The sequence below is a fragment of the Meles meles genome, chromosome 12, assembly GCF_922984935.1.
Source record: "Meles meles chromosome 12, mMelMel3.1 paternal haplotype, whole genome shotgun sequence".
Taxonomy (NCBI): Eukaryota; Metazoa; Chordata; class Mammalia; order Carnivora; family Mustelidae; genus Meles; species Meles meles.
In genome coordinates, this window is record NC_060077.1 from 87,862,998 (window position 1) to 87,879,517 (window position 16,520).

Sequence of the window (16,520 nt, forward strand, 5' to 3'; positions counted from 1 at the left end):
AAATTTGGGAGGAAGAGGCATGAGGATACTTTTTGGGATGGCGAGATATGCTCCCTAAATTGGTATCATGGTTTTATGAATGGATGCATGACAAAACATACTAAGTTTTATAACTTAAAATTGATAGTATTATATATCAATTGTATCTTAATAAAAAGGTTAAAAATAAGTATACTTGCATTTACAAGATTTCCATTTCCCAGAGGTATTATAATTTGTCTATTTCATTGAAAACCAAGCACACTTAAAGTTCCACAGATTTCTAAAACTATCATCACTGTTTTATTTGATATCAACTGCACTTCCTTATGAATTTTTTGTTAGTTTTGTGAAAACTTTTAGAGAATAGTAGCTTGGCAAATTAGCACATATCAATGGGAAAAAAACCTTTTAAATTTTAATAAATTTTAAGAGTAATTAATACAATTTTAGAGTAAAACGTGATTCTTACAACACAGTTCTGAGCAGTATTAAAATCAAAATAAAAAATTGTTGAATGATGAGACCTACCAAAACTGAATTAAAATCCAAAATCTACCAATGAGAAATAATCTTTATAAAAATCAGGTGAATACCAGTTTCACAGCTGCTATTCAACATGGTATTAGAAGTCCTAGCCTCAGCAATCAGACAACAAAAGAAATTAAAAGCATCTGAATCAGCAAAGAAGAGAAGAACTCTCATTCTTTGCAGAAGATATGATACTTTATGTGGAAAACCCAAAAGACTCCACTCCAAAACTGCCTTAACTCATACGTGAATTCAGTAAAGTGTCAGGATATGAAATCAGTTACATTTCTGTACACCCACAGCAAGACAAAAGAAAGAGAAATTAAGGAGCTGATCCCATTTACAATTATGACCCAAACCAGGAATAACTACGAATAAACCTAGCCAAAGAAGCAAAAAATCTGTACTTAGCCAACTATAACGTACTCATGAAAGAAATTGAGGAAGACACAAAGAAATGGAAAAACATTCCATGCTCATGGATTGGAAGAACAAATATTGTGAAAATGTCTATGCTACCGAAAGCAATCTTCACATTTAATGCAATCTCTATCAAAATACCATCAATTTTTTTCAAAGAAATGGAACAAATAATCCTAAAATTTATATGGAACCAGAAAAGACCCTGAATAGCCAGAATAATGTTAAAAAAGAAAACCAAAGTTGGCAGCATCACAATTCCTGATATCAAGCTCTATTACAAAGCTGTAATCATCAAAACAGTATGGTACCGGCACAAAAATAGACACACAGATCAATGGAACAGAATAGAGAGCCCAGAAATGGACCCTCAACTCTATGGTCAACTAATCTTCGACAAAGCAGGAAAGAATGCCCAACGGCAAAAAGACAGTCTCTTCAACAAATGTGCGTTGGGAAAATTGGACAGCCACATGCCAAAAAATGAAACTGACCCTTTCCTTACACCACACACAAAAACAGACTCAAAGTGGATGAAAGACCTCAATGTGAGAAAGGAATCCATAAAATCCTTGAGAACAACACAGGCAGCAACCTCTTTGACCTCAGCCACAGCAACTTCCTAGAAACTTCACCAAAAGCAAGGGAAGCAAGGGCAAAAATGAACTACTGGGACTTCAAGATCAAAGCTTTTGCACAGCAAAGGAAACAGTCAACGAATCCAAAAGACAACCGACAGAAGGGGAGAAGATATTTGCAAATGACATATCAGATAAAGGGCTAGTATCCAAAATCTATAAAGAACTTATCAAACTCAACACCCAAAGAACAACTAATTCAATCAAGAAATGCACAGAAGACATGAACAGACATTTCTGCAAAGAAGACATCCAGATGGCCAACAGACACATGAAAAAGTACTCAACATCCCTTGACAAATCAAATCAATACAAATACAAATTTGTATATACAAATCAAAACCACAATGAGATATCACCTCATACCAGTCAGAATGGCTAAAATTAAGAAGTCAGGAAATGACAGATGTTGGCGAGGATGCAGATAAAGGGGAACCCTCCTACACTGCTGGTGGGAATGCAAGCTTGTGCAGCCACTCTGGAAAATAGTATGGAGGTTCCCCAAAAAGTTAAAAATAGAGCTACCCTACAACGCAATCACACTACTGGGTACTTACCCTAAAGATACAATGTTGTGATCCGAAGGGGCACATGTACCCGAATGTTTATAGCAGCAATGTCCACAATAGCCAAACTATGGAAACTATGGAAAACATAGATGTCCATCAACAGAAGAATGGATAAAGAAGATGTGAGATTATACATATAATGGAATAATATGCAGCCATCAAAAAAATCTTGCCATTTGCCATGATATGGATGGAACTAGAGGGTATTATGATAAGTGAAATAAGTCAATCAGAGAAAAACAATCATATGATCTTTCTGACATGAAGAATTTGAGAGGTAAGAGGGGGGTTATAGTGGGTAGGCAGGGAGAAAATGAAACAAGATGGGACTGGGGAGGGAGACAAACATAAGAAACTCTTAATCTCTGGAAACAAACTGATGGTTGCTGGGGGTGAGGGGATAGGGAGAAGGTGGTTGGGTTATGGACATTGGGGAGCGTATGCGCTGTGGTGAGTGCTGTGAATTGTGTAAGACTGATGATTCACAGACCTGTGCCCCTGAAGCAAGTAATACACTTTATGTTAATAAATTTTTTTTTTTTAAATCAGGTGAATGCCGTTCCAGGTGTGTGTTCCCAGATATAGATGAATGTTGAAGAAGAAAGCATTTGCACAGTCTATATGTATTGAACACCGGACTGTCATTTTAATCCATCAGCATTTCTCATCTTGATTATTTCCCCTGCACAGGCCCTTGTTGACCCCACCATAACTTAGTATCAATGACACTGATGGCATTTTTACTTGAAGTGTGTTCATATAATATGCAAATTTTCTTTGGTGTATACTTGTCTAGTCGTCCCTGTAATCAAGAAATGCACCACTGTCTTTTTTCCATTAGGAAACAGGGGCAGGATTTTTATCTGAGAAGGTGAACAGGATATCATGAAAATAAAGTGATATAAAATGATATTAAATCCAGCTATGTAATTTAGCATAGCTATCAGAAGGACCTAAAAGATGCCCTTTAATAACTTTCATTTTTTAACTGTAAATAGGAGTTTGAGATACTTTCCTTACTAAATATTAGTTATTATCTGTTAACAGTGTACAAACATATTTGATCTTCATTATAACTTTCTATTTAGGAGATTTCAAGGCATTTAGCATTCTGCTTCACAACTCCATAAAAGATATATCTAGATATATATAAAGAATTGTATCTAAAGCAAATACTTCCACAATGGATTAAAAATATGTAAAGAAAAATTAACAAATTAACACAATTTTTAAAATGTGAGATGATCTAATTAGTGTTTAAAATGATGCTCCACTTAAACCAAAAGTGAAACTGCCCAAATATTTTATAACCTTTAATTACTTGGCCTTTAATTACCTGAGAACATCACAGAGGAAGAAGCAGTTTTGAGTTATTTCTTCACGAAGGGTACAGGAGGCAAGACATGAAAGACAGTTTTTCCTAAACATCTCTTCTGTTAATTTTGATAAAATAGATGTCAGAGTCTAAACAAAGCTCCATATAAAGTACGTATTGAGATCATATGTAACATTTCTTTTTTTACCTATAGTCAGTCAATTTATTCAACAGTTTAAAAGGTTGTTTTTGGGGGAAAAAAAAAAACCATCCCCTGGCACCTGGGTGGCTCAGTAGGTTCAGTGGCTGCCTTCCGCAGGGGTTATGATCCCAGGGTCCTGGGATGGAGCCCCATATTGGGCTCCCTGCTCAGAAGGGAGCATGCATCTCCCTCTCCTTCTACCGCTTCCCCCTGCTTGTGCTCTCTCGCTCTTTCCATCAAATAAATAAAATCTTAAGAAGAAAAAGAAAAAAAATTCCCATCCTGGAACCTATGCCCTAGGATCCCCGGGAATGAACACCCCACAAGGAGCCTCCAGGTACGGAAGTCTACATGGTTCTAGGACCCAATAACCCTTAGGGACTAGCTAATGCTAAGCAGCACCTCCTCCCCCTCCCCCCCACACACAGACAGTCACTCTTCTGGATCGAAATGGGAATCCAGAATTTATTACTCAGCCACAGCGTTCCTGTTAAATAATTTCCCTTGCATGCCTCTCTAATTTCAGAAATGTTTAAAGAGGTAAAAATATGACTGAAAAAAAAATGCCAAAGAATTTGGAATGTCTTTCTCGCTTGTAAAATCATTCCAGTTTTTCACTCTTTTGAAACCTCCCACCATGTGGCAGGTGTGGATCAGCACGAGGACCCACACGGCAGCTGTGAGCGCACCCCCCACCCCAGCTCTCCCGAGGCTCACATTCCCACGGGGAAAGAGAAGAAACACCCTGTTCTATTGCAGGGAAGCCTGTGTATGAGCCACGGAGACACGGCCCCATACCTGCTGGGAAGACTGGCACGCTCAGCGAGACTGATCTCAGTGAATCAAATGAGAGAGGGAACCACACAAGTATCCAGGGAAAGGAAAATTCAGGCTGAAAACCCCCAAAATGCTACGGCTTGGAGATCAACAAGGGCACATTGAGTGAGTTACAGGAAATTTTACGTGAAGGAACTTCAAGAGAGACTGATTTCTATTTCCCCAAATATAAATTGATCAATGCTGCCCTTTTTAGGATTTCATGTAAATTCAAAAACCCCTAAATACATTATACTGATACCTTTGGACATTCTGTATATGCAATACACTTGTCATATCTTTATGTATGTATTACTGCTCTTGAAGAAGCGGCCTCAAACCAAACTTTAAACAACATTTGAACTTCTTACAAAGGGCTCAAGACTCCAAGAAAATCAGAAGCCATCAGGCTTTTTTTTTTCCCCCCAAGATTTTATTTATTTATTTGACAGAGACAGAGCACAAGCAGGAGGAGAGGGAGAGGGAGAAGCAGGCTTCTCTGGAGGGTTTAAGGGGGTGGGGGTGTGAGCTTGATCCCAGGTCTCCCCGATCCTGACCCCAGCCTAAAGGAGTTGCTCAACCAACTGAGCCACCCATCCCCAGGCATCAGGCCTTTTAGAGGACTAACCCCAAAGTGAGCTAACACCTCAAGTCTGCCAAATTCGCCAGGTCCAAGCAAACGCTGAGGCTAACAATGAACCAATGGGCAGGAAATAGACAAGCACATAAGAACAGGATGAATAGTTATTGTCACTTTTAGAGAAAATTCGTGCACGCCCGCCATGTTTCAAACCAAACTGGAATTTACCATTAAATTGTAAGTATATTCACTTGTGTAGTCTTTCTATGCTTATATATTTATCCACCAGCAATTCTAAAACTATTTAGTATTTATTAATGGATACATTTAATAAAAAGTTGGTAACCAAACAAAACTTGCATAGCAACAGAAACTAGAAAAATAGATACACGTATGACTCAGCAATTCCTCTTCTAAGTATCCACATGCAGGATACGGAAGTGAAAGCTACACACCCATGTTTGTTGCAGTATTTGTCACAACAGCCAAGATCCAGAAATCAACCCAAGTGCCCGTGGGCAGATGAATGGATAAAGATGTGACTCTATATTTATACGCGCACGCAAAATGGCACACTGTTCAGCATGAGAAGAACATCTACCCCCTGAGGCAAAATGGGTGGAATTTGAGCACATTATGCTGAGGTAAGTCAGACGAAGACAAATACTGTCTGGTGTCACTCATATATGGAATCTAAGAATTCATAAATTCATAAATAAATTCATAAACACAGAGTAAATGGCGGTTACCAGGAGACAGGGGTGGTGGCAGGACAGATGTCATTTCAAGGGACAAAACTGCAATTAATATGCAAGTCCTAGAAATCTAATGCACATCATAAGAATACTGTAATCATCAAACTTGCTAAGGGGCTAGAACTTTATTCTAACCATTAAATTATAATTATGTCATGGTATGAAGGTGCTAATTATTGCTAATTATATAATCATTTTACAATATATAAATGCATCAAATTAACAGGTTGTACATATTAAATTTACACAATGTTATATGTCAAATATGTTTCAATAAAAAGATACAGAAATGTTTTAAGCCCAAACTCAGTGAAACATGTGCAATTTAAGTTGACACAAAGATGTGCATTCGACCACTGTAAATGACACATATATTCTTTTAGCAAAACTGACTCAAATTATATAAGTTTGTGATACTTAGAAACATCAGGTCATATAAGATATTGGGAACTACTGGGTATTTACCCTAAAGATACAAACATAGTGATCCAAAGGGGCACGTGTACCCGAATGTTTATAGCAGCAATGTCTACAATAGCCAGACTATGGAAAGAACCTAGATGTCCATCAACAGATGAATGGATAAAGAAGATGTGGTATATATACACAATGGAATACTATGCAGCCATCAAAAGAAATGAAATCTTGCCATTTGCGACGACGTGGATGGAACTAGAGCGTATCATGCTTAGTGAAATAAGTCAATCGGAGAAAGACAACTATCATATGATCTCCCTGATATGAGGACATGGAGAAGCAACATGGGGGGGTAGGGGGACAGGAGAAGAATAAATGAAACAAGATGGGATTGGGAGGGAGACAAACCATAAATGACTCTTAATCTCACAAAACAAACTGGGGGTTGCTGGGGGGAGGTGGGATTGGGAGAGGGGGAGCGGGCTATGGACATTGGGGAGGGGAGGCGAACCATAAGAGACTATGGACTCTGAAAAACAACCTGAGGGTTTTGAAGGGTCAGGGGTGGGAGGTTGGGGCAACCTGAGGGTTTTGAAGGGTCAGGGGTGGGAGGTTGGGGGAACAGGTGGTGGGTAATGGGGAGGGCACGTTTTGCATGGAGCACTGGGTGTTGTGCAAAAAGAATGAATACTGTTACGCTGAAAAAATAAATAAAATGGGAAAAAAAAGATATTGGGAATGCTACATACTTAGAAATATATAAATTTAAACCCACAAAGGGCACCTGGGAGGCTCAGTTGTTAATTGTCTGCCTTCAGCTCAGGTCATGATCCCTGAGAACTCGGAAACAGCAAAAATGGAGAAAATTTCCTTCAAAGAAAAAAAGCCCAGATGATTAAAATGAAAGGCTAAAGAAGTTGTTTGTATTTGAAACAACTGTACACCAATCAAGGAGCACTGGCTAGAAACCAAACTGAAAGAGGTATAAAGATAAGCAGCTATGTTTTAATATCTGAAGTGCTCATTTATCTTTCGCCTCCAAAGAGAACTTAGAAGAATTGTGATTCATACAAACATAAGTTTATTATATTAAAAAATTTTATTCAGAGAGGAGGAATAAGGAATTCTTTTAAAGAAGGAGTCTTTGAAAAGGCTCCCGGAGGGGCGCCTGGGTGGCTCAGTCATTAAGCATCTGCCTCCTGCTCAGGTCATGATCCCGGGGTCCTGGGATCCAACCCCACATTGAGCTCTCTGCTCAGTGGGGAGCCTGATTCTCCCTCTCCCACTCCCCCTTGCTTGTGTTCCCTTTCTGGCTGTTTCTGTCAAATAAATAAGTAAAATCTTAAAAAAAAACTTAATCCCACAAAACTGTGTAACAGCTCTGACACTTCTCGGGTACATCTGTATTTAAATACTTCATTGGTAAGAGTCTCTTATGGTTTGCTTAGAGAAGGAACAGAGGGCTGCTGGATGGAGGTGGGTGTGGGATGAGCCAGATGGGGGATGGGCATTAAGGGAGGCATTTGTCTTGATGAGCACTATTATATGTAAGTGATGATCGCTGAATTCTACACCTGAAACCAATATATAACTTATATGCTAACTAGAATTTAAATAAAAACTTGAAAAAAAAGTTAAAAAAAAACCCCAAATCTTTAAATATCCACATCCTCTTTCTTTCTTCTATTTATGTAATAGAATTTCACTTAAAGGGTATGCTATGATCTTAACAAGTTGCTTACAGATACTAATCTCAGTTCTTATTCTACTATCAAGGCATATAACTGATGTTGCTCTCATCTTTTTAATGTTGTAAATGCATATTTACCTACATTTTTTTTATTTGCAATGTCTTCACAATTTTTGAATTTTTAAGTTTCCATGCACTTGTAGCCCTTTCCAGATATTTCTGCTGATTTGGTTTGAGATACAAATTACAAATAATTTTAGCATATACACCCTTAAAAGTGACCAGAATATAGATCTACATTATCCTTTTCTGAAGGTCACATATAATTATGATCATCTACTTTATAGCCCAGGACACAAAAGTGAAGTCTGAGACATTTAAAAATGACACAGCAACGTGTGATTTAGGGGACAAATTATCGATACACGTGCTGACCAATCTCCCTCAGGTTTTATGGGAATTTATCACCAAAGATCAGGAGAAACTCTAGTCCAGTTTGCAGGACACATATTAATTGGTAGATGTATTTTTTCAAAGGTAATGGCTAAAAAAAAGTCAGAGAGTAAGGAATTCTATTTGCCAGAAGGATTTTGAATAAACTGCCTTTATTTTCTGTTCAGGGCAACAGAAAATGAGAATCAGATATTACTTCTATTGACTTCTTAGACCTTTACGTTTCTTGATTTTTTTTTTAATTTTTTAGCAGAATTTGGAGATTCCCATCCTTCCACCCAAGTCCTATAGAGGAGTGATAGAAATGCATCCTTCTCTCTGTGCATGATCTAATCACAGCTTTCTGTTCTCCAAATAACTTGCTCTCTTTTTTATCTTCAGAAGATTGCCAGTGATGTCATGCAATTACTTTTGCTTTTTCAGTGGAGTGAAAAAGAGCACGTTATAAAGACTGAAAAAACATCTCATGTCTTTGTTCCTTTTTTTTTTTTTTTGGTAATTATATATGAATTCTCTCCTAGAAATGTAAGATAGCTTGAAAACTCTTTGACCCACCTTTCATAAAAGGATGGAGCCCACTTTTTCTCTTCTTGAATATGAGCCAGCCTTAGTGCCTGCGTTTAGCAGAGATAAAGCATTGGAAGTGACTTGCATGGCTTGTACGTGGTGAGAAAAGGTGATACAGGTTCCACTGGACGTGCGGTCCCTTGACACCCTTCCTGAGTCTCTGTTTAAGATATCCGGCTTCTCTGATGCCATCTTGGAGGGATCAGGAGACCACACTGCATGATACCAGTTGCCCAAGCAGCCGAGCTTCCAGCTTCCAGCTGTTTGAGGCTTCCCAGCAGCAACTGCCAGACATCAAACACCTGAGTGAGCTCGCAAAAGATTCCATACCTTCATCTTCATGCCTTCCATGAGGCCTCGGAAATCATGAAGCAGAGAAAACTCACCCTCCTGTGCTCTCCTTGAATTTTTAATCAATGGAATCTGAGCAGAATAAATAGTTATTTTCTGGCACTAATTTCTTTTATATCCACTGGAACATAAAGGACTAGCTCAAGTCATAAACCATGTTTCAGCAACAGCAAGTCCATCAGGACACGTTAACCTACCTCACTGGGGTAATCACTTCGTGACACACACATGTAACAAATCATCACACTGTACATCTTAAACTTGCACAATGTCATATGTCAATTATATTACAATAAAGCTTGAAAAAAATTTAAGTGAATAAACCCATTGTTTCTAGATGAAGGAAAGGAGGTGATCACATGACAAGAGGCATCATCGCTAAGCAGCCAACCACAGAGGGCTCCTACCCACTCCCAGCATCACAATGGACACATCTCCATTTTTTATGAATGTTGCTTGATGTTTTAGGAGAACTTGCAGTTTCTCCTTAACACAGTGCTTGCTAACATATGACTTTTTGAACTTGTGCCCAAATATATTCACAAGCCCATTAGAATTAATACTAAAAACTGGAAGTTTGCATTACTTAGGCAGTGCTTCCCTGCAGTATGAAAAACAATAAAAAAATTCTGGAAATCACTTATGACAGGGTTTTTTTTGGTATTGAGAATTATAAAAATGATATGGCAGTATAAAATAAAATGTTTGCGACTTACACCATTTTTGAGAAGTACTAACTTTGTTAATATTCTCTGAGTAAAAATATCTTGGCTGTAAACAACAGATGCTTCCGTTCCTGTGTGCAGACTCAGACTGCAGGTAGAAACAGTTATTTGAGTTGAATTCTTCACCACTGATGAAAAATGTAAAGGATATTTTGTATGCTTTATTAAACAATATTCTTTCCTCAGTTGTCTCAAAAGAAATAATCTTTTCCATTAATTCAAACTGATAGTCCTAAAAATATCTGAAAATTCACACTGTCAGTCATCTTCATTACTAGCTATTTAATAAAAAATAGCAATAGATATAAAAATGCATGAACTGGAGTTTTGTCTGCTCTTTTTTCTGCATATTTACTTCTATGATGTGTTGGCCAGTCTCCCCACAACCCAACAATGGGTATGGAAAGCAGCAAAAAATGACCAACAAGAGGAAACACAAGAGGAAAGAAATCCTTGGGTCCAGATGAAGCAGATCATTAGCCTCCCAGAAATTAAGGTTTCTTAACACAAAATTTATTATGAATAAGAAAAATGTAGCCTAGACACAGGAATATTCTTTTCCGTTTGGTAACTTTTTCCTAATTAAGAATTTTACCACAGAAGTTAGTTTCATATTATTTGTTTCTATAATTCCACTGAAACACTAAGCTTATCATTCTTCTAAGATAGTTTTTCTTGGCTTCAGCATTATACAGCTAATATAATTATTTCCATCCAAAGGCTGTCTTTAAAACTGCCTCTCAGATATTTCCAGTCATTTGTCAAAGTTCTGCATGCTGACTCCTGTGGAAGAAGTAGAGGTGTAGCATTCGAAGATTTTAAAAATAGGATAAATGGATGTGCTAGCCATTTTAAAAATCTGAGTTTAATTTTGTTCTTATGTATTGTCCAAATGTATTTTTTCCTACTAGTTTTTTTGCTTTGTCGCTACAGCCCTTAGTAAGAGTTTCACTTGACACATTCTAACTACAGCACCATTTACTATTGTAGGGAAAACCAGAAAGAGTAGGGCAAGTTTGGTCTGAGTCCAGGATGGCACACTGATGGCAGGGCACCCCCACACAGCCCCTGCTGGCAGCACAGCTCCAGGGCATCTACCGCACGTCTCACCATCTCAGACAGGGCTACCAAAGTGGCTTTCTGAGGACAGCTCCTTGGTTTTTCTTACCAACAGCTGGGTGCCCAAGGAACTTGGACAAGCTTCCTGATGATTTCTCCCTAAATACCTCTCCTAGAGATTGTAGGCATGGTTGGACTCTCTCAACAGGTTCATCTCGAAATCTTTAACCAAGCAGCATACACAGTCTATTCAGAGAAAATGTATCTATAATATGTGTATATTTTAGGACGAGCATCCTTTCAGGATTTGCAGAGTGTGATTTCTCTCTAAATCACCATAGCATTACCTTGATAAAAACTCTTATCAAGATTATTCAGTTGCCACATTGGGAAAGCTTACTACAAACCAACAAACCACTACACAAATATAGAATGACCAAGTAAATAAATGACTGAATCAACAAATGAATGAATTCTGCATTTATAGAAGCACTGGCATGTGTGAGGAGAAACACTTAGTCAGAGAAATCAAGTTTGAGCTCTCTTAATTCCCAGGATGCTGTTTGGACCAGTAACTTAATCTACTGACCCTTATGGGCTCCTCATAAGGAAAAAGGAAAGAAAAGAAGAAGAATCACATCCTTATGTCTGTTATGGATATCACATGGGGACATCCATGGAAAAGGTACCACACTGAATCTGTAGCATAGGTGACCTATAAATATTTTGTTCCACACCACATGCTACCAATAAAACTAAGATCTTGAGCTATTCATGGTCGCAGACTGATGTCCATTCCAAAATTTGGAAGGCCATCTCCTCACTGATAGCCTGTTAATGCTTAAACCAGATCACTTTTGGTTTTCTAACAAGGAAGTGCCATGAATAACTTGAGTCTTTCCCAAACTGAGCATCTGCTATACAAATCTAAAGAAGTGATGCTTGACTATGATAAGCTCCAAGACTGTCTTCAGATGGAGGATGCTGCAAAAGTCTGATGATCCGGGCATGCCTACTTCTCCCCGAGAGACAGGCTGGGGTCAATCTCACTGGTGGTGTTCTGTCTATGCACCATTAAAATCCTACCAGAGAAGCAAAAACCACGATTGGGCATTTGCAAAACTTACTAGGATCCCAACTGTGTCACTCTGAATATTCAGCAAAATTAGCTTATGTGAGTACACAATCTTCCCTTTGTAAGCCATAAAATCTAGATATAACTTGCATGTTTCATCTATGCCATCTGTACCAACTTACTATATTGTATATGGTTTATAATAAAATGAGAAAATCACTATACTTTTGCATTTCCTTTTGTATTCACATTGCATCTATAAAACTGACTGTGTATGCTTTTTAAAACTCATTATCTATTAACCTTAGAACTGCCAAGATCACAGGCCTAGGCAGGGTCCACTCAACAGGACTTGTCTTTGCTCTTTCACCTTACTTAAAATGCGGTCCTCTAAAAGAACACACAGATGACATTTCCCTGCCCTGCCCCTCAGCATAATCTAACCAGAGTTAACAGCAGAGCATGAACACTGGCTGCCTAGCCTGCCTACACCAAGCCCCACCCTCTGTGTTCTGCTGGTGCTGCTTTTCTTGGGCAAGTGTGCCTATAGTACCAGTGCAGTGGGCCTCTTACCCAGAAGATCAGCACAAACCCCCCTGCATGCACAGACCACACGGTTCTGCAAAGCTTCAACTCCAGTGGATATAGCATCAGATCTCTTAAGCAGCAAACTGGAGAACACTTAGTTATAACTTGCCACATTCTGGCCAAAGTCCAGATACTCCCCAATGCAGGTAAGAAGAAACTCTGAGAAGGCTGAGGTGAGGGATAGAGTAGCTGTAAGACAGCAGCAGAATTCATGCAGCACACACCACAGACACTTTTGGATATGCCAGACCCTGGACAGTGTACAACCTCTTCTTCATAAAGCCATTACTCTTAGGACTGAGAAATGTAATAGGCTTTCCTAACACAGAGGAGACAGAGACCTAGACAAAAGGCCAAGATGGAGGAGCTCATCCCAAAAGAAAGAACTAGAAAAGGTCACATCTAGGGATCTTATCAAAACAGATAGAAGTGATATGTCTGAGCCAGAATTTAAAGCAACAGTCCTAAGTGTACTACCTGGGCTTGAGAAAAGCATAGATGACATCAGGGAGACCTCTGCCTCAGAGCTAAAAACAGATCAGGCTGAAATAAAAAATACAACAACTGAGATTTGAAACCAACTGGATACAATGACCACAAGGCTGGAAGAAGCAGAGAAATAAATAAATGATCTAGAAGACAAAATTACAGAAAATAATGAAGCTAAACAGAAGAGTAAAAGAAAAATCTTGAGGGCGCCTGGGTGGCTCAGTGGGTTAAGCCGCTGCCTTCGGCTCAGGTCATGATCTCAGGGTCCTGGGATCGAGTCCTGCATTGGGCTTTCTGCTCAGCGGCAAGCCTGCTTCCCTCTCTCTCTCTCTGCCTGCCTCTCTGTCTACTTGTGATCTCTCTCTCTGTCAAATAAATAAATAAAAGATCTTTAAAAAAAAAAGAAAAAAAAATCTTGAATCATGAAAGTAGACTTAGGGAACTCAGTGACTCCATCAAGTGTAATAACATTCATAGCATAGGGGTTGCAGAAGAGAGAGAAGGGGGGAGGGGCAGGAGGTTAATGTGAGGAAATTATAGCTGAAAACTTCCCTAAATGGGGAAGCAAAGAGACATGCAAATCCAGGGGGCATGGAACTCCCATCAAAATCAAGCAGGCCAACACCAAGATAAATTCCCAAAATATTAAGAAAAAATATCGTAAAAGCAGTAGACAAAAAATAGTCCCTAACTTACAAGGGAAGACCAATAAGGTTAGCAGCAGATCTCTCCACAGAAACTTAACAAACCAGGGAAGAGTGGGATGATATATTCAATGTGCTGAATGGGAAAAAAATCTGTAGCCAAGAATACTATATCCAGAAAGGCTGTCATTCAGAATAGAAGGAGAGATCAAGAGTTGTCCAAACAAAAACTAAAGGAGATCATGACCCCTAAACCAGCCCTGTAAGAAATACTGAAAGGGACTCTGAGTGGGAAAGAAAGACCAAAAGCAACAAAGACCAGAAAGGAGCAGAAAATCTCCAGAAATGATGACAGAACAAGTGACAAATGGCACTAAATACATAACTCTCAATAGTCACTCTGAAAGTAAATGGACTAAAAGCTGCAAACAAAAGACAAAGAGTGTCAGAATAGCTGCCCACAAGAGACTCATTTTAGACCTAAAGAAACCTCCAGACAGAAAGTGAGGGGATGGAGAAACATCTATAATGCAAATGGACACAAAAGAAAGCCAGAACAGCAATACTTAATCAAACTAGATTTTTTTTAATTTTTTTTTATTTTTTGAATTAATTATTTATTTTTTCAGTGTAACAGTATTCATTGTTTTTGCAAAACATCCAGTGCTCCATGCAAAACGTGCCCTCCCCATTACCCACCACCTGTTCCCCCAACCTCCCACCCCTGACCCTTCAAAACGCTCAGGTTGTTTTTCAGAGTCCATAGTTTCTTATGGTTCGCCTCCCCCTCCAATTTTTTTTTTTAATAAACATATAATGTATTTTTATCCACAGAGGTACAGGTCTGTGAATCACCAGGTTTACACACTTCACAGCACTCACCATAGCACATACCCTCCCTAATGTCCATAACCCCCTTCCCCTCTCCCAACCCCACCTCCCCCAGCAACCCCCAGTTTGTTTTGTGAGATTAAGAGTCATTTATGGTTTGTCTCCCTCCCAATCCCATCTTGTTTCATTTATTCTTCTCCTATCCCCCTAACCCCCCATGTTGCTTCTCCATGTCCTCATATCAGGGAGATCATATGATAGTTGTCTTTCTCCGATTGACTTATTTCACTAAGCATGATGCCCTCTAGTTCCATCCACGTCATCGCAAATGGCAAGATTTCATTTCTTTTGATGGCTGCATAGTATTCCATTGTGTATCTATACCACATCTTCTTTATCCATTCATCTGTTGATGGACATCTAGGTTCGTTCCATAGTTTGGCTATTGTAGACATTGCTGCTATAAACATTCGGGTACACGTGCCCCTTCGGATCACTATGTTTGTATCTTTAGGGTAAATACCCAGTAGTGCAATTGCTGGGTCATAGGGTAGTTCTATTTTCAACATTTTGAGGAACCTCCATGATGTTTTCCAGAGTGGTTGCACCAGCTTGCATTCCCACCAACAGTGGAGGAGAGTTCCCCTTTCTCCGCATCCTCGCCAGCATCTGTCATTTCCTGACTTGTTCATTTTAGCCATTCTGACTGGTGTGAGGTGATATCTCATTGTGGTTTTGATTTGTATTTCCCTGATGCCGAGTGACGTGGAGCACTTTTTCATGTGTCTGTTGGCCATCTGGATGTCTTCTTTGCAGAAATGTCTGTTCATGTCCTCTGCCCATTTCTTGATTGGATTGTTTGTTCTTTGGGTGTTGAGTTTGCTAAGTTCTACTAGATTTTAAACCAAAGACTATAACAAGAAACGAAGAAGGGTGCTGTATCATAATAATGGGAATAATCCAACAAGAAGATCTAACAATTGTAAATATTTATGTCAACCTGGAAGCATCCAAATATATAAAATAATAACAAACCTAAAGGAACTTGCCACAACAAACATAATACTAGGGGACTTTAACACATCAATGTAAGAGCATCTAGGCAGAAAATCAACAAGGAAACAGTGGCTTTGAATGATACACTGGACTAGATGGACTTAACAGATGTATTCAGAACATTTCATCCTAATGCAGCAGATCACACATTCTTTTCAAAGAGCACTCGGGACATTCTCCAAGATAGGTCACATACTGGGTCACAAATCAGACCTCAACAAGTACAAAAAGATTGAGATCATACCATGCATATGTTCTGATCACAATGCTATGAAACTTGAAGTCATCCACAAGAAAAATTTTAGAAAGACCGCAAATACAGAGACTAAAGTACAACCTCCTAACAAATGAATGAGTCACCCAGAAAATGAAAGAATAACAAAAATACATGGAAACAAATAAAATGAAAACACAACAGTCCATAACCTTTGGGATGCAGCAAAAGTGGTCCTAGGAGGGAAGAAATGTAGCAATATAGGCATACCTCAAGAAGCAGGAAAAATCTGAAATATACAACCTAAAATTATACCTAAAGGAGCTAGAAAAATAAATGAAGCCAAAAGCTAGACGATAAAGGGAAAAAATAAAGATGAGAGCAGAAATAAGTGATAACAGAAAATAAACAAACAGAAAAACAGCAGACCATATCAATGAAACCAGGATCTGGTTCCTTGAAAGATAAAATTGATATACTCTCAGCCAGACATATCAAAATGAAAACAGAAAAGACCCAAATAAATAAAATCACACATGAGAAAGGATAAATAGCA